The sequence below is a fragment of the Amphiura filiformis genome, chromosome 15 (assembly GCF_039555335.1).
Source record: "Amphiura filiformis chromosome 15, Afil_fr2py, whole genome shotgun sequence".
NCBI classification, from domain to species: domain Eukaryota; kingdom Metazoa; phylum Echinodermata; class Ophiuroidea; order Amphilepidida; family Amphiuridae; genus Amphiura; species Amphiura filiformis.
Window position 1 is genome coordinate 6,734,251 of NC_092642.1, and position 20,327 is coordinate 6,754,577.

General features: G+C 36.1%; 5 non-coding genes across 5 annotated transcripts; 2 read left to right on the forward strand and 3 right to left on the reverse strand.

Moving 5' to 3' along the window:
- The first annotated feature begins 730 nt into the window (after positions 1–730).
- Positions 731–812, forward strand: Trnas-aga (transfer RNA serine (anticodon AGA)). Its single transcript has one exon. It is a non-coding gene; the product is annotated as a tRNA-Ser (tRNA).
- A 1,718-nt stretch (positions 813–2,530) lies between these two features.
- On the forward strand, positions 2,531–2,612 carry Trnas-aga (transfer RNA serine (anticodon AGA)). The gene has a single exon. It is a non-coding gene; the product is annotated as a tRNA-Ser (tRNA).
- A 1,231-nt stretch (positions 2,613–3,843) lies between these two features.
- Positions 3,844–3,925, reverse strand: Trnas-aga (transfer RNA serine (anticodon AGA)). Its single transcript has one exon. It is a non-coding gene; the product is annotated as a tRNA-Ser (tRNA).
- A 418-nt stretch (positions 3,926–4,343) lies between these two features.
- Positions 4,344–4,425, reverse strand: Trnas-aga (transfer RNA serine (anticodon AGA)). Its single transcript has one exon. It is a non-coding gene; the product is annotated as a tRNA-Ser (tRNA).
- Positions 4,426–5,726: 1,301 nt separating this feature from the next.
- Trnas-aga (transfer RNA serine (anticodon AGA)) lies at positions 5,727–5,808 on the reverse strand. Its single transcript has one exon. It is a non-coding gene; the product is annotated as a tRNA-Ser (tRNA).
- Between the last annotated feature and the right edge of the window lie 14,519 nt (positions 5,809–20,327).

Here is a 20,327-nt window from a genome sequence, read left to right on the forward strand (position 1 = left end):
AACATACATGCTTGGTAAATTTGATCAAAATGCAGACATGAAGGGATTTTTATGATGATGAAAATAGTCTATAGCATAAAAGTTATAATTGTATAAAATAATAAGAAAACGGGAAGTTCACGTGATAGATTTTGTGAATAATCTACCAGGATAATCTATCATATTGAATTATTGCTGTACGGAAACTTTGAACTCCGTAATAAATCCAAGTGATAGAATCTATTTAAATTGCAAACTCTCACGCCTTCAGGTGCCTTAACATTAATAAAATTATGGCTATTGTTAAAATTCGGTAGGCATACACCATTATATGCACCGCCATATCGAGCTTCACCCTCCACACCCCCCACCCAACCCGCACCCCCCCCCCCCCGTACACACCCAATGGCGCCTGGCAGCGCCAAAAATTTTCGGAAAAGTGAACTTGAAGAGGGCAAAAAGTTTTCCTCACGTAAAGCTGAATTTATACTAATTACTATACATCGCTGAGCAATAGCGATTGGTTTTTAGCCAATGAGGTAGTGCGCTTTTCGTTGCGTTACGAAAAGCGCGAAAAACCCAAAATGCCTCCACCTTTGCATGCTTTTATCACAACTTGCACATTGGTTCCTAGTTTGGGAACTTAGCAGCTGCACTATTACTCAATGACGCTTCCACGTACCTCAACCCACATGTATTATTATGCATTAAAATGATAAAAACAGTTGAATCATGCATATCATCATACAAGGTAGTCGTGGCCGAGCGGTTAAGGCGACAGACTAGAAATCTGTTGGGGTCTCCCCGCGCAGGTTCGAATCCTGCCGACTACGTTATTTTTCTTTTTGCTTCGCTATGTGCGTTTGTCATCAGAGAAGTTCCCCTTCCCCACTAATTCTTGTTTCCTCCTCCTTTTGATCTTTTTTTTTTTTTTATAGTTTTTAGTCAAGATCTATCAAGGCGTTAAGATCTGTTATCTGATGTGTCCCGTGTCATCAGAGAAATTTCCCTCATACTTGTTAGTAATATTCTGTTTCCCTCTTGTTTCAAATTTTGTTGAATGCTGTTCATGAATGACTATTTGTTTTTTAAATAAATCATATTCACCATGCGCCTCATATCTTGCTCGAGAAGTCTAGCCAAGAATTTGCTCACCGATTGCTTCACATTCTATCGTGTGCAAATTCAAAGTAATGATGTTTCCGCTTTACCAACAGGCTATGTATGATTGGCCCTATTGTTTTCATGGTAGTCGTGGCCGAGCGGTTAAGGCGACAGACTAGCGCAGGTTCGAATCCTGCCGACTACGATACTTTCATTTTTGCTTCGCTGTGTTCGTTTGTCATCAGAAAAGTTTCACCACTGATTCTTGTTTCCTCCTCCTTTGATCATCAGAGAAATTTCCCTCATACTTGTTAGTAATATTCTGTTTCTCTCTTGTTTCAAATTTTGTTGAATGCTGTTCATGAATGACTATTTGTTTTTTAAATAAATCATATTCACCATGCGCCTCATACCTTGCTCGAGAAGTCTAGCCAAGAATTTGCTCACCGATAGCTTCACATTCTATCGTCGAAGTAATGATGTTTCCACTTTATATTTGACTCAGTGGAACGGATTGAAAATGAGGTAGTTTCATAAACTTCTTTTATTTTATTTAAATTGACAAAATTTAAAAACATGCATGTGATAGATATATTCCTCAACCACGTACATGTGGTAGTTTGATTTATGCCTTAAAATACCCAAATTTTTTCTTACGCTCTTCAAAGTTTGAGTTGTATATGATTAACATGTTCATGATGTTTAATAGGCCTACTGATAAATATACATCAGATTAACATGATGATATCTATAATGGAATGAATTATGTATACAGCTGATTCATTTAAAATATCATATTTATGACAGTAGTAATCATTCCAATAAAATAAATGTTTATTTTATGTGACTTGTGCGGTACATTGTAGGGTCGTCGTACTTCATAATTTCTGCTAGTCAAGTTACACAGTGGATAAGCATGATTACGTTGCCTATAGTATAATTACACCCGTATGCTTTTATATACTATGTGTACTTTTTCTATAAAACCAGTGATAGAAGAATTCAATCAAATTATTAACAGTTCATTTTGAATTCAGGTGAATTTATTTTTTATTTATTTTTACAGGGAAAGTCAAGAAAAATGCCCTGTTAATCGTAGTGTTAAGTGTGACGTATGTTGTTGATTTTATTCTACATGCATATATTGTTGAATAATGTAATATTTTGTTACCATCGCAAAAATTGCTTTATGGGCACCGCGATATTTTTGCTGTTTTTGTATACTTGATGCTCATTACCCATGACATTTTTGTACACAATATTGCATATTTCTGAAGATATCATCAAAAACAACTGTCGCATTAGTCTCGACAGTTTTTTGATGATATCTTCGGAAATATACCGATTTGGAACACACACCTGTTATGAGAAAATATGAGCTATCACCTGATACCAAAATATGCATTCATAATAATTATGCATAAAAACGACTGATTCGTCGTACAAGGTAGTCGTGGCCGAGCGGTTAAGGCGACAGACTAGAAATCTGTTGGGGTCTCCCCGCGCAGGTTCGAATCCTGCCGACTACGATATTTCGTTTTTACTTTTTTTTCCATCCTCAGAGAGGTTTCACACCAATTCGAGTTTACTTCCCCTTGGTTTTCGCTTTACAGTGTATTTTTTATTTATTTTGGAGGATCATTCTTTTTATCCCGGTAAAAAGTACAATGAGGTTAAATTTTGACCATGATATTATAAAATCAGTCGGTTTATTCACATCAATCACACATTAAAACAAAAAGATATAAATTAAATAGCAATTAAAATACATATATAAAGAAGAAAACACAATGGTAGTATTAAAATCTGGGAAATGGAGATTGCCGACCAGCGAGTCTCCGTCACAATACATTTTTTTTCAAAAAATAATAAGAGACATTATATTTTAAACAGAGGTGGTGGATTTGGAACCATACAGGGTGTCCCTGAAAGAACTCGTCGGAAACTTAATTGTTTGAGTATTCTATCGCCACATCTAAACAAATGCATAAAAATCTTAAATATCAGGGCGGCCAGTATCAAACAGGGGCAAGACTTCTCACGGTGGATATGATATGGTGGCAAGAAGACTTGCTTCGATCACGACGTAATTGCAATTTCAAGTCATTGATTTATATGGAAAGGATACTACATATTATATTTCTAAATGATATATATATATAATCTCCTCTCATACCTCTAATCACATTAAATAAAACATTTACATGTTCACAAAATATAAAAAATTTACAAACCGCGAAAGACTCTGACCGCGCAAGACGGGTGATCGCTAGTTAACTAAATAACTGACGTGGTTGACGAAGTAATCATCTATCGTACTTTTTAAATTTTGACAATTCTTGAAATATAAGAACTTCGAAAATTATAAAATTTCAAAAAATCAAAATTATTTGATATCAGAAGGACATTCTTCGTATTCAGAATGCAATTCGATATGTCTGATGTGATAATGTCCCACAATAAGTACTGTCCAAACGTTCATACCCCATCCCTTAAACGTATTCAAATATCAATCGATGATCTATATTCGGAGTGACTGCACATCATTAGCGCACGATGCGTCTTTTGTCATTGTTAGATATTTGATTCCGTGGAACGGATTGAAAATGAGGTATAGTTTCGTAAACTTCTTTAAAAAATACCGGATCGGTCAATTGTCAAAATTGTCAATTGCGCTAGATCGAAAAGAGAAAGAAACAAGAATTAGTGGGGAAACTTCTCTGATGTCAAACGCACACAGCGAAGCAAAAATAAAAATATCGTAGTCGGCAGGATTCGAACCTGCGCGGGGAGACCCCAACAGATTTCTAGTCTGTCGCCTTAACCGCTCGGCCACGACTACCATGCATGAAAACAATAGGGCCAATCATACATGTATAGCCTGTTGGTAAAGCGGAAACATCATACTTTGAATTTGCACACGATAGAATGTGAAGCTATCGGTGAGCAAATTCTTGGCTAGACTTCTCGAGCAAGATATGAGGCGCATGGTGAATATGATTTATTTAAAAAACAAATAGTCATTCATGAACAGGATTCAACAAAATTTGAAACAAGAGGGAAACAGAATATTACTAACAAGTATGAGGGAAATTTCTCTGATGACACGGGACACATCAGATAACAGATCTTAATGCCTTGATAGATCTTGACTAAAAACTATAAAAAAACAAGATCAAAAGGAGGAGGAAACAAGAATTAGTGGGGAAGGGGAACTTCTCTGATGACAAACGAACACAGCGAAGCAAAAAGAAAAATATCGTAGTCGGCAGGATTCGAACCTGCGCGGGGAGACCCCAACAGATTTCTAGTCTGTCGCCTTAACCGCTCGGCCACGACTACCTTGTATGATGATATGCATGATTCAACTGTTTTTATCATTTTAATGCATAATAATACATGTGGGTTGAGGTATGTGGAAACATCATTGAGTAATAGTGCAGCTGCTAAGTTCCCAAACTAGGAACCAATGTGCAAGTTGTGATAAAAGCATGAGAGTTTCCACATGGTCCAAAGTACATGGTTCAAAGTTCATTTTAAAAGGTGGAGACATTTTGGATTTTGCGTGCTTTTCCCAACGCAACGAAAAGCGCACTACCTCATTGGCTTAAACCCAATCGCTATCGCTAAGCGATGTAGTATAAATTCAGCTTTACGCGAGGAAAACTTTTTTTTGGCCTCTTCAAGTTCACTTTTCCGAAAAAAAATCTGGCGCTGCCAGGTGCCATTGGGTGTGTGCAGTGGGTGTGCGTGTTGAGTGGGGTGGTGTGTGGAGGGTGAAGCTCGATATGGCGGTGCATATAATGGTGTATGCCTAACAATAGCCATCATTTTATTAATGTTAAGGCAACTGAGGGTGTGAGAGTTTGCAATTTAAATAGATTCTATCACTTGGATTTATTACGGAGTTCAAAGTTTCCGTACAGTAATAATTCAATATGAAAGATTATCCTGGTAGATTATTCACAAAACATATTACACGTAAACTTCCCGTTTTCTTATTATTTTATACAATTATAACTTTTACGCTATAGACTATTTTTTATCATCATAAAAATCCCTCCGTGTCTGCATTTTAATCAAAACTTACCAAGCATGTATGCTCGAAATGATGCATAACTTAAGTCACGCATTTTGACAATCTTGAGGTAAAACGGCATAACCTCATGTATAAATCAACGCACATGAGGCGTTCGTATGGATCAAAAGCAACCATGCGTAGATTGCACGCATTCTCTGCCGTTGAGACCACACTCAGTAACACCAGGGGTACATGTTGAAACTTCCCAACATATTTGATTTAAAATTGAATATTGTAAATTTTGACAGAATAGATAAATAAGTAAAAGAAGGCACATTTCCCTGAAGACAGCGCCCAAGAATGTCATTAGAAATATTGCTCATCCTGTTTTAAAATAGGCCTAAGATTAGATTAATTGTACATAGGCACAACACATGACACAATATTAGAGTGTAAGAGTCGATTATAGCTCTGCATGTATGCTACTAAAATATTATTATCTTTCGTGAAACACCTCCTACAAGAAAAACCAAAAAACAGTGAGTAATCAGAACTTGTGTTTGAAGAATATCACAATACACTCTGAGGATAAAAAACAACACATGCAATATCAAAATAATGTCGTAGTCGGCAGGATTCGAACCTGCGCGGGGAGACCCCAACAGATTTCTAGTCTGTCGTCTTAACCGCTCGGCCACGACTACCTTGTATTGATTTATGAGTCATAAACAACTGACATCATATAAGATGTTAATCATTGAGTCGCAGCAGCTATGGGTAGCAATTTTATGGAATATACGAAGTAAGATAAATTATCTACCAAAAAAACGTTGACAACGTAAAGAAATCAGCAAGTTTAAAAACCCACCTCGGCTCACTTTTTGAAACTTGGTCCCATTTGTAAAAGGTATTGATTTAAATTTCATCATATTTATATAAATTTAAAACATTTCCAGAAGTGTAGTAGGCTTGTAATCTTGTAGGAAACGCTGTATTATGTTGAAATAAAATAAAAACACTGATTTGCTGTTGGTATTCAAAATGGGACCAAGTTTCAAAAAGTGAGCCGAGGTGGGTTTTTTAAACTTGCTGATTTCTTTACGTTGTCAACGTTTTTTGGTAGATTTCTTTTCTTTTTATGAATGTAACCAAGCAGCTCCAAGCTTGGAAAGTCATCAGGTTACAAAGTGCACCATAAACCGAAAAATAGATGTTTGAAGTTGCTGTTCATGATTTATGACAATAAATAATTAAACAAAACTTTATCAGTCGTTTATTTTTAAAACTTGCTCGTCACGCGTGACTGAGGCGTACACAATGATCAATATATATTTTAATATACTTTAATTATTCAAGGCAACGTAAATATGTACAGAAAATGTAAATATGAACAACACACACCCAATGTTGACAATGCCACAGAGATACGGATTTACTTCCAAGTTGGAACTGGTAAATGCGCATATATTTAAGCCTATACTACGGAAGCGTCTAAATGCCCCGACTGGGCAAGATAATCGTGTTTGAATGTTTGTGGTTCTTTATAGCCCTGCGGGGCAATCTACTTAGCTATCCAAATTTCGCGGTTTGTGGTTCTTTGTAGCCTGCGGGCCAACCTAGTTGGATATGCCTATTAAGCGGCGGTTATCTGCGATCTTTCGTGGTTTGTGGTTTTAATTTCCCTTATCAAGCACTGCCATCTATCGGGAGCTAATTCATAGTTTAAGCTTGTTGGATATCCATATTTCGTGGTTTGTGGTTCTTTGTAGCCCTGTGGGGCAATCTAGTTGCAAATACAAATTTCGCGGTTTGTGGCTCTTCATTTCATTTCATTTCATTTTATCGCGGTTTGTGGTCTTAATTTGTTGGATATCCATATTTCGCGGTTTGTGGTTCTTTATAATCTATAGGCCTGTGGGCAATCTAGTTGGATATCCAAATTTCGCGGTTTGTGGTTTTTTGTAGCCCTGCAGGCCAACCTAGTTGGATATGCCTAGTAAGCGGCGGTTATCTGCGATCTTTCGTGGTTTGTGGTTTTAATTTCCCTTATCAAGCCTGCCCTCTATCGGGAGCTAATTTATAGTTAAAGTTTGTTGGATATCCATATTTCGTGGTTTGTGGTTCTTTGTAGCCCTGTGGGGCAATCTAGTTGCATATCCAAATTTCGCGGTTTGTGCCTCTTCATTTCATTTCATTTCATTTTATCGCGGTTTGTGGTCTTAATTTGTTGGATATCCATATTTCGCGGTTTTTGGTTCTTTGTAGCCCTGCGGGGGCAATCTAGTTGGATATCCCTATTAAGCGGAGGTTGTCGGCGATCTTTCGCGGTTTGTGATTTTAATTTCCCTTATCAAGCCCTCTATCGGCAGTTAATTTATAGTTTAAGCTTGTTGGATATCCAAATTTCGCGGTTTGTGGTTCTTTATAGCCCTGCGAGGCAATCTAGTTGGATATCCAAATTTAACGGCAGTTGTTGGCGATCTTTCGCGGTTTGCGGTTTGTGGTTCTTTATAATCGATAAGCCTGCGGGCAATCTTGTTGGATGTGCAAATTTCGCGGTTTGTGGTTCTTTGTAGCCCTGCGGGGCAATCTAGTTGGATATCCCTATTAAGCGGCGGTTGTCAGCGATCTTTCGCGGTTTGTGATTTTAATTTCCCTTATCAGGCCCTGCCCTCTATCGGGAGCTAATTTATAGTTTAAGCCTGTTGGATATCCATATTTCGTGGTGTGTGATTCTTTGTAGCCCTGCTGGGCTATCTAGTTGGATATCCAAATGTCGCGGTTTGTGGTTCTTTACAGCCCTGCAGTGAAATCTAGTTGGATATCAATATTCAGCGGCAGTTGTTGGCGATCTTTCGCGGTTTGTGATTTTAATTTGTCACAATTTATAATATTTATTGCAAATATAATTTCAGATTGAACTGTGAACAGAGCCAATGATAAATGTGTTTTAAATGACGAAGATGTCATGATAGTCAGGCATGGTGAAAGCATCTGGATGGTGAAAGTAGGCCTAGGCCTAAATGAGAATAAAAATCAAACATGTTTGTTTGATGAAAAAATAATATCATAATAGCAATGGATGTTCGAGATTGTGTTATTCTTGATTTATGACAATAAATTGGTTAATAAAACAATAAGAAAAAAAAGTGGTGGGAAGTTTCGAACTTGAGCAAAAATTCATAAATGGATTAGACGTCCAGGACCTTAACCGCTTCGCCACGGGGACGACCCGATATAACGACGTGTGAAAGTGGAGTATTTATTAATATGAATGTATGCTGTGGTCCGGAAAGAATAAAAGAATTGCGATAAACTTGATTTTTTGGCGAATGGGATCCAGAATTTGTATGTAGGGTATCCAGGAATATACTAGGGTATATTTGAAAGTGAATCTCAAAAGGTAGTGCGACAGTGACAGCCATACATGGCTGTAGCAGTGACGAAAGATTGTGGATATCAGTATGATTAGCTATGATTTTCCACTAATTTTGGCTATGAAATACCGCGTGAAATAGAGCAAGAATGTTTATTTATTATCAAACAATCGGATTGACTGTATGATTGGTGTAACTTTTTGAATTAATGAGTTATTAAAATATTACACTTTGGATAGTAAAAACGATTTAGCATGGTTTTAGATATATTTTGTACCCAGCGAAAAATATCATAGAACAATAGCGTTTTGTTTCGTGTAAATATAGTCCCGCGGTGCATCTTCTTATTCTTCTTTATCAGTCGGATTTTTTAAAAACTTGCTGGTCATGCTACCGCGTGACTCTAATATAGTCCCGCGGTGCATCTTCTTATTCTTCTTTATCAGTCGTTTTTTTAAAAACTTGCTGGTCATGCTACCGCGTGACTCTAATATACTTTTAGACTAATTGAAATGCAGGGAAAATAAAAATTCCTTTAAAAAAGGAATGGGGCGCCCAAATTATGTGAGCTTGGACGTGATATGGTGAATTCCATGGCATGGTGTTTAGATTTGGTCCCGGGATTTGGTATCATAATGATTTTTTCTAGGGAAGAGTAGAAGATGATCAAATGCAAGACAAATGTGTTTGATTGGGGAAGGTGTATCACAGGACCGTTTTGGATGAAATAAATTGAATTGGAATGAAGCTGTCGTGTCAATTTGCGATTATGTGGGGTGGGGAGTTCAATTTTGGGGCATATTGTAGTGATGATATTGCTTTGGATATTGAATATTGTTGAATTTCGTTATGCAGGGGGTATATGATGGATAGTATAGAAGAGGATCTACCCTATGTTGACCAAAAGAAAAGTTTTTATGAATGTATAACGTCTGTAATCCCGGGTCTGTGATACATATACATCATAACGTCTGTGATACATATACATCATCTACTTGCTAATACACTGAAAATCTAATAGAGATGAAGGATAAAAGACAATTACAGAACATTCATTCTTCAAAAGTAGCTATATGGGTATACAATGTTTACAAGATAAGAACGTTAATGTTTTGTACATGAACGTAACATCTTTGATACATAGTTGTTAACACACTGAAAATCTGACTAGAGATTTACAATTTGATGATATCCAAAAGAATACTTACTAACTTAGCATTGAAGAATTAAAATAATTACAGAACTTTCATTTGTTAACATACACGTAGCAATGATTAACAATGTTGAAAATACAAACGTAACGTTTTGTTCATAAACATAACATCCTCGACACATCTAGGATCCGCATAATTTGTTGATTAATGTCATAAACAGTCACAAAAGATTTATGGTCTGATCATTTTATCATTTTAAGGGGACCCGATATTGCATTTGGAAGAACCAGGCTTTTCAATTACTATCAAAACTGCTGGGTACCAAACTTTTTGATACAGCTTGTATAGTAATTTGTTCTAATTTCCATGCAAAAGGAGCCAGTTGTTTCATCCTTAAAACAAATAGGCTACACCATAATAATATTTCCAATTACCATGCAGATAGATAAGACCTTGGTAAGATAAGCGTGTTAATTGTTATGTCACTATCACTATCTTGATCTTGATAAGATGCCTGACTTTGAAACTTTGGGTACAAAAACTCATACTCTGCAAGTTAGGTCAAATTTTGCACTATGATTGTTTATTTGAGCTTATTGGACTATGCCATTCAGATTAGGCTATTGTAATCCATAGTGTTGGTCACCGTCTATCGGGTTCTAAGAGGCGGTAAACTGGTTACAAAGGTCAAAGTGGTTACAAAGGTCAAAGGTCTCGATTTATTTGGTGTTTTTACAAATCCATTAATTTTGTCTTTTAAACAAAGAATATACGCACACCATTTTATCCTGTGCATAACAGAAAACAATAATAAAATCAAATCCAAGCATATTGTGGATTTATTTCTGAGCAAGGGCATAATTTTAGCAAAATAGCACAACAATTGCGGAGTAAATCTAGTAAGACTGAAATTAGAAGCTACTCACAAGTGCATGCCTATATTGTGGGACGCCTCCGTAGAGGGCGCCCCAAAAACAATTATATCGAGCTTCCCCATGTCAAAAAAAGAAGAAAAAAAAAGAAAACAGTCATGTGCCATAGTCTTGGGGTAAAAAAATGCCAATTTTTTAGGCACCAAGGCCAAACAAGTTTTTAAAATATTTGAACAATATTGTAGCATAGCTACTTTAGTCTACAAATAAAACCATCAACCTATTGTTAAAACAGTTTAAGGTGTGAGATTTACAATTCAAAATTCTACTCACTCTGATTTATTATTTATGGAAATAAGTTCAAAAATTCCATACAACAATAATTCAATTTGATATATTATTTACAAAACCTATTCCACGTGAGCTTTCCGTTTTCTTATTATTTTATACAATTATAACTTTTATGCTATAGACTATTTTTATCATCATAAAAATCCCTTCGTGTCTGCATTTTAATCAAAACTTACCAAGCATGTATGTTCGAAATGATGCATAACTTAAGTCACGCATTTTGACAATCTTGAGGTAAAATGGCATAACCTCATGTATAAATCAACGCACATGAGGCGTTCGTATGGATCAAAACCAACCATGCGTAGATTGCACGCATTCTCTGCCGTTGAGACCACACTCAATAACACCCGGGGTACATGTTGAAACTTCCCAACATATTTAATTTAAAATTGAATATTGTAAATTTTGACAGAATAAATAAATAAGTAAAAGAAGACACATTTCCCTGAAGACAGCGCTCAAGAATGTCATCAGAAATATTCTGCTTTCATAGAAAATTAGTTTTATGAGATACAGGACACATTTGTGTGCATAAGTAAAAGGTGCTATGTAAATGATAACTAAAAATATTTCATTTGTCACACAAATCTTAGGTTATTTTTTACTGTGATTAATCATACCATTGGTTAACATATTTAAAACACCTCAAGTGTGTGTGGGTGTGGGGTGTGTGGGGGTGCGTTTTCGAGATGAAGCAGACCAAAATGATTGGTATAACCTTGCGATCTGTCACATCTATATAAAATGCAACATTGTATCTACTTCTGATCTGAATTTAAAAAAGTCCTTCATCTGTAACTCTTGCTCATCCCAACAGGTTCAGGTGAGTAAATGAACGGGGTAAAGTTATATACATGAAGGCTGTATGAATCAGTTTTTGGTGTTTATTGATAATCCTGCTTCTTCATGCAACATTGGATCCTCTTGAAATGCTCAGGATTTATAGTTTTATAAGCTTTCATAACATTCATCTATAAATAAAGTTGCTCCAATGTTTTATTTTGATGTGGCAGTCTTGTTCATAATCACTGGAAAATGATGGGTTTCAATCATTTTGATACGGCCTGTATAAGCCTTGAGAGATGACTTTTCAATAAACATTACAAAACTAAAGATCCTTTATTTCAAGATATTTGCAAACAAATAATGAGTTGACCAATTTGCGGTGTACCAGTAGGGCCAAAAAAATTGAGCAATTATTTAGAAACAAAATTATGATGATTTTAATACAAACAAAAATTGATCTTACAATTCCATTTTATCAATATTTTTGCAAAAATTATTGAACACAAAATAGGCCACAATTTTGTTAGTATTTTTGTTTTAAGTACTTTTTTTGCCCTGTACCAACCGATCATTTTAATAATATATGACTATCATGTTGTATAGAACTGCAAAGCCTACGCTTTTGATTAATAATAAAAAATCTTTGAAAAGGGAATGGGCGCCCATGGGAGCTTATGTGTTCCAATATATGTAATGCGATGTACTGAAATAGCTTGGAATGTAACCATTTGGATAAAAAAAAAATCTTTAAAACAATTGCAGCATTAGCATAGTAAATAAAGAAAGATTATGAAATGCCGTATGCGTACACGGCGGACATTTGAAATCTGAAATGTGGAGTTTCAGGCTAAAATTCTGAATTAATTGGTCGCTTTAAAGCTTTACAATTAGAAAGGTGCTTCGAGGTTCAGTTTGCAGGCAAAATACGTACAGACTACCTTCTAGCATAATATGGAGTATAAATGACACGAGCAGTTCTGTTTAATTGTATTGATGTGTTCCATAGACACGCTGATAACATGTCATATGTAATTGACTCATTTGTCAATCAGAACAGAATTTGGGCGGAAAATGACTATTTACAATTTCTAGGTCAAAACACAGCTAGTTGCAGTTAAAAGCTTTCGAAATAAATCATACACTTGGTTCACTAATTGTGTCGTCCGATGTCGTCATTTTAATTTATCTTCTATAAATCGAAATTAAAAATCATTTTTAAACCTTGTGCCTTTAAACAATCACGGATAGACTTAAGTTACTATAATCCTCTTGTTTGTAGTGGTGGCACCATGATTTTTTTGAGAGGGGTGACAATGGGGGGTTTGGGCAAAATCGGAAAATTTGTCCAAAAATATGGCAATTTTTGTTTCGTTCTTCCTGTGGGGAAAACTGGGGGCAAAGCCCATTTTTTTTCTTTTTTTTTCTCTCTTCTTTTTTTAATAGGTTTTTGAGCGGTTGTCCCTCATGTTTTATCACTCACTCGTGGCGCTGCCACCTGGTTTAGAAAGTTACTTCTCTTTCTTAGACTTTAAAGCAGTAACGGAAGTTATCAATACAAAACGTCTTTCATATGTTATGTGTAAAATATATGAGAACGTTTAAAGTAGGCTTTACTAATTCATTAAAATTTACATTTAATGAAGAAAATTATGGGTTAGCTTCAAACTAGCTTCAATATTGATGACAATGAAAGCAATAAAGAAACTAAATAAACATACACCATTCCAATAAACAAATAGCCCCCAACAGCAAACACCAAAACAAAACAAAAACAAACAAAAAACAAAAAAACACCAAAAAACTCAACAAACAACTATTATATAATGCCACAACGGACATCCCATTTCAAATTAGGGAATGGATCGGAGGGGAGCACGACCTGGGGGTGTGTTTGCACTCAAACATTGAAGCAAATAAAGCGGACACTCAAGACCAGTGGTATGGGTTGGGAGATCCCAAGGCTTGATAGGGGTGTCATTTCGGCCCCATGTGCATGATTTTTCTAGGAGGGATAAACGCAAAACAAGAAATGTCTTTAAAAAGACAATGCCACGGATGAAGACCATGTTTCATAATTTGCATTGATCATGTTGATAGTCCATGATATGCTGGTAATTTGTTTTATGTGTAAACTAATTACCGGATGAGACATATGGGTATTTATTGGTAAATACCACCAAGGATATAGTAAATACAAATTTACTCTTAAAATATGTGCTAAGTATATTTAATTCAAAATTGTATTACAAAAATCTCCATGCATATCAATCCAAGCAAGCTTCCTGACATTGGCCTCAACTCAAGAACCGCAATACTTTTTTTTAATAGTTAAATGGCTAAAACTGAAAAAATATAGCCCTGTCATCCCAATCGCCTTAAAATTTAAGGTTAAAGGAGGATGTTCATACCTGGTTCCGTTATTGCATCAATTAGCACCTGTCAAATTCAGAGATAACCTTGTCACTGATTAATTTGATAACCAGGCAGGCTTGGTTAACCCAGAAGAACTGCTCTGGTGAGGCTTCCTCTTTAAAGCTGCACAGTTCGTGAGTGTGTCTGGTAATCGACCTTTCATGTTATTAAAAACAAATACACAACCACCAGCAAGTAAACAAATAAATACATAAACACTCAACAAACAAAACAACTGCCAGGCCATTATGGACCACGTGTATGTTTACAGTGTTACAATATCATAACCCTTTTCTACTCGATTGAACAAGAACTGATTTTTTAAACAAGAATTTAACATCTACGAATTGTTTGAAATTTGCATACCATACGACACGACAAATTGGTTGCCAATATATTTCTTTTCTATAATGAATAGCGAAGTTAGCCATGGGTTCTTGAGTAATTTTTCGCTTCTTCTGGCATCGCCCCACTTTTTAACAGCAAATTTTGCCGTCGACTGACTGCTTCTTCGTTCCTATATACCATCGGTTTTTTCTGCTTAACTGAACGCTGTCGGAAACAGGAAACTTCAAATCAACCAAATCGTGAGCGATGGGAGAACGACGGAACATTGTGCGTATAATTGACAGATTCTGTTATTCTGATCCCGACCAGAAGAGATTCACTAATATAATTTCTTAGGTGGTACACGCACGCCAGCTATTACATCTCGCATTTATATAAATATATTTTTTGATGTTTATGCTTTACTTATTCCATCGTTATAAAGATGAGTGGAAAAATGCCGGAAAGGGTTAGCTTTTGGCATTTTCTTCCGGAAATAAGCAATGGTGGCAGGCAATTTTCGGTTCTTGTTCTGCTTTTGGGTAATGACAAAATTTGACGTAGTGGAAGAAAATCGCAATATTCTTACAAGCGTTGATTTCGATTAGTTGAGAAATGCAGAGTGATGAGCGTAGCTTTAATGACGGATATACTTTATGCCATTCTTAATTAGGAACAGCTTTTTTTAAAATAAAAATATGCGAAGTCATAATGCCTTTCGGAGCGTTTTTTTCTGGGGAGAATTAAGAGAATTGGGAAATATAAGATGCGAGGTTAACATGTTTGTATATCACCATAAGGGCTGAATTAGTTACGAATATGAAAGACACATTCTTCGGGATGTTTTATGCTTAATGATGATTGTATGTGACATTAAAGCAATACTGGAGAAGACGAGCGAGTACAGAGTACTAAAGAGGGAAGATAAATAAAGAAAGAATGAGAAAGAACGAGAGGGAGGGAGGGAGGGAGGGATGGAGGGAGGGAGGGATGGAGTAGAGAGAGACATAGAGAGAGACAGGGAGAATGAGAGAGAATAGAAGGGGAGAGGGGAATGTGGGGAGGGAGAGGGAGGGACAAATAAAAAACACAAGATAAGATAAGGAGCGAGAAAGAGAAAATTACCATGATCATGATTACAGAATTGTAACAATAACGCCAGCAACGTAGTTTTACCACTTGTAGCAACCCCGTGCACAGCTCTTATGCTGCATTGTGTGAAATTAGGTTGTCTCAAAACACATTTTCTTTCAAAATAAGTATTACCAAAAATGTTAGCACTATACTGAAAGATGGGGAATTAAGTTTATAATAGTTAATCTAATTTGAGATATATACAATTCGAGGCCGCGTTCATAATAAAGAAAATAATAATTAATTATTAATTAAAATTTACCCCGTGCCTTTTTAAAAATCTTAAACAGTAAACTAAAAATAAATTACAAAGGTCCTAAGAGCGAGAAAGAGAAAATTACCATGATACAGAATTGTAACAATAACGCGAGCAACGTAGTTTTACCACTTTAAGCAACCCCGTGCACAGCTCTTATGCTCTCTGCATTATGTGTGCAAATCAGGTTGTCTCAAAACACATTTTCTTTCAATATAAGTATTACCAAAATGTTGGCACTATATACTGAAAGATGGAGAAGTTAATAATGGTTAATCTAATTTGAGATATATACAGTTCGACGCCGCTCAAACGTTTTGCCAGTTCTGCTCTGTAACAATTAACAGAATTAAATCTAAAACGGTATACAGTATTATGGTGCAAGTATAGTTGATTTCCAATAACATTACCTTGAACACATTAAAACGTGAAAGTAATTATCTTTATTGTCTTCAATTGGGAGTGACTACATAAAGACGCGAGGCATGTTTTTACCATTTGTCTTTCGTCAATTACTTAGACAAGTCCAAGTTGATCAGATTGTTCATTAATAATTGCAATTATTTAGAAATCATTGGCGATGCATCACTTTCCATTATACATTGCATATGGTCAGAGTCAATTACGTCTCATTGTGTGCTTACCCCTTTCCCGCCATAACTCGTGCAGACGACACTCCCGGACAACATACCAATTTTTTGTGAAACTGTCAAATATTTCAAAATTTCGAATTTATAGGGAATGCATTTCGAATCTGGGTGTAACAAATAAGTACGAGTCGTACATCAATTTTACTGGATTCCGTGTTTTTTAGATAGACCACAATTTGTGAAACGGGTCGAGGCATATGTTGCATTTAAGTTAATAACATCATGAATCTGATGAAAGTCGCCTACGGTGCATAAACCTTAGCAGTAAAGCATGTTCATGGTCAGGCGAGCAAACATAGTGCAACGATAATGTCAAATTCGGATGTTCAAAAAGTGAGTATCAAAACGATGCATTTTGAATTCGCGCCAATCTGGATTGTAAAAATCTGATCACGTACTAAATTGATGCCTGATGCGCAATAGGCGTATCGTGATTAAATATGCTGACGCACAATATAGGCCTACATTATCCCATCCGCCCGATGTCCAGAACCGATCCGGATTGGTCCTTAGCGCCACCGGACGCATGAACATTGCACGTCATTATTAATCCAGATTGCTACGGATTTCCCCGAATCCTTTGCCTCATCCAATGAGGATGACTGGGGCCAGTTTACGCTGTTCTTAGCATGTTACGCACTCACAATTAGCAATAATTATTAATCATCATTAACACAAGGAGCCGAATTAATGTTTCAAGGATGATATATTATGCAGCAGTCTTAATGGCTATAAAGCAACTAAGCAAACATGCAGTACATATAAACATGAAAAAAGATGTCGCCGATTTCACATTTATTCAAAACCAACATTATAGTTATAAAATCGTTGGTCTTTTGTGAAACTATATTGTGTTCTTGCACTGTAAAAACAATTTATTTTATCATTGTGGCAGCCATGATACATCGGTAGATTTCTGCGATTACATTTTCCAACTGATTCGTCTCCAGAAATACTAAAAACCCTTTTGCTTACAACTGGTTTGAACACCTTTTCCTCTGCAAGAACTGTCAAGTTGCCGATCACATCTAATGACCCCTGAATGTCCTTTAAATATCCTGGCTTAAAGAGATTGTAGTTAAAAACAATCCATCGTTAGAGGAAGGATCGTGTTTCGATCATCGCACTTTGTGATTTCAAATTAGTGTTTCTGTTACAGACAGTCAACCAGTCTTCATGGTGAATCGCTTTTCACGGCATTACAAAAAGACACTGACCTTCGAATAGCTACAAGGGGCGGTCAAAAAGTTTGTAGAACAAGGTATTCTACTTTGTTGCACGGTAATTGGTCTCATTTGAAAGATTGATCCTTCAAAACATATATTGCAAAAATATTAGATTTTTGCATCACATTAGGAAACAAATTTGGAGAAAACCTTCTGTTAATAAAATACTATGCTGAGCCACCAGCCTGGGTGGCTCACGCTCCGGTAATTTCAGATGATTGAGCTCAGTAATACATCAAAAAATGTCTTCCAATTCATGAAAACAAATAGATAATCAGCTTATCGGATTAAAAGCTTAGAGGGAAGGTCTTGCTGCTCAGCGAGTGTTTGTAATTATCAGAGGACATTGGAGGAAGCTTTAGCTCCTTGAATTCACAAGTACTTCCAGAAATGAACACAGGGTTATGGTTATCATCATGCATGATCATGTGGTTATCATGGGAATTTCTCCCGACGTTGGTGAACGCAAATGAAATTTAACAATGTACAGTTACTGTAAATGGTGATGAAGTCCTTGATATTTAACAGCAATGAAATGGTCCTTAGTTAGAGTTCAAGGATGGAATGAGCGTCCTTGAAGATCATCCTATGTCCAAAAGACTTACTGACGTCACAACTAATGATATACGTGCTGATACAGTGGCATTGATATTGAATAAAGACCGAAACAAGAATGATTAGATAGCCACAAAATATGTCAACTCTTTTTCAGAGAATGTTAATGGATTTATGTTCTTCAACATAAATCCATTAACATTTGGGTATTCCAGGGTGTCTTCTAGATGGGGGTCCCAGAATCTTCATGCACAAAATTGATACCAGTTGACATAATCAGGTCCACACCTTCTATACTATACACTTTCATAGAACATGTAGAATGAGGACTGAGACAAGTTTGATTTATATTTGGCTAAAGATGATACGACTTACAATAATCATTGGAATTATGAGTCCATTCACGTGGAAGCACCTGGATCTCTAAGAAGATCATCGCTCGGTCACCATATGAAAGGTTTTCATCGTTGTTTTCTGAGATTCAGGGAGAGTCTTAAATGCAACAGATCATTTGCCAAATGAAAGTACAAGTGAAGAAGGTAGGAATGGAACCATCCTCGGATTGTGTCCTGTACCCTATTCTCAGTTTGTCAAGCTACTAATACACGACAGAGGGGTCATTTAACTAAAGCAACCATATTGTGGTCCAGGCATGGCTTCCAGTTAGTAAAACCTATTTTAAAATTGTAAGTCCTACCTTCATAATATCAGGTTTGTTGGTGATCAATGCTAGTGAGCCTTACTGAAGTGGCTCGTAGAGCAATCGGAAGACTTCCATTTTGTTAACATGACTATGTAACGGGTACATTTAAGTATGCAGTGACCATGTTCAAGACTGAGAAAGAAATAATTTGGCTAGTACTGTTTCAAGTATATCAGTTAGTACCTTGTTCTACGAACTTATTGACCGCCCCTCGTAACAGCAAATGCAAAACGTTATACATTATCAGGTTGAAAGAAAACGTTTAAATATTGGGTTATAAAACGTTTTATGAACGTTTTCAAAACATTTTCAATTGTAGCCAAAAAAAAAAAAAGTATCACGTTGACAACATTATTGAAATGTTTGGTATCGTTTTTTAGATGCGAAACTTTATAATGACATGTATAACATGTATTAACTCAAGATTAAAATTTAAAAACGTTACACTCTTAGAACACTGGGTAAGAAACCGCTTGGGACTATGAACAACACATGTGGGTTGGGTAAGCTTTTTTACCTAATATTGGGTATAATTTTACCCAATGTTAATTACTATACTGAAAATAACCCAATGTTCGGTAAAATTTACCCCAATGTTAGGTAAAAACCTTGGTTTCTTACCCAGTGTTCTATCAGTGTATGACAAATTTTGAACGTGTCTGTGGTTTTACCAAGTTTATAAGCGTTATTAAGCATCAACATCGTTGTGTTTGCGGGGCTTGTATGGGTAGAGCAGCTAGACCATTCCTATAGTTAACCTTTCCTGCCGTGGTTGAACATATCACGTATAACAAAAACGCGGTAAAGTGTATCAAATAAAAAATACTGAAAGCGAGGTCAAGAAGGGCGTGATATCGCCGATGTTAACCCATCAACGACAGGAAAGAGCCAATTATAGGAATGGTGTATTATCAGCGTGGTCACCCCCGGGACTGTATCCCTACCCCACACGACATCAGATTTCTACAGGTAAAAAGATATGTCGAATGGGGCAAATGCGGCATTATATAAAACATTCTATATCTGCAGTTTGTGAAGTTGATATAAATGTAATAAAGCAAAAGTATTATTTATTGTTTGCTAAATTAAGCTTCCTATTTTTTTTCTTATCAAGATGAAAAATGGGCTGCAAATGAGAATCTGAAAGTAAAGTTGACTTTATCGCGCCGCGGTATGTGCCTTAATTGAGCTGCTTTTAATTTTACTCTCCTTATCTGGAAACCTCCTTCTGCCCAAAAATATATAACTGTTAACTTTCTAAATTGGTCTCAAAGGAAATGCATCCAGGAAGTCAAGTCAAATACAAGCTTCTTAATAACAATTTCGATTTATGATCCTATAAATTAACAAAATAACTTTATTAAAAAACTATAGTGTAAATGAACCATAGTGTGAGGGTGTCAATATGTTGCAAGCT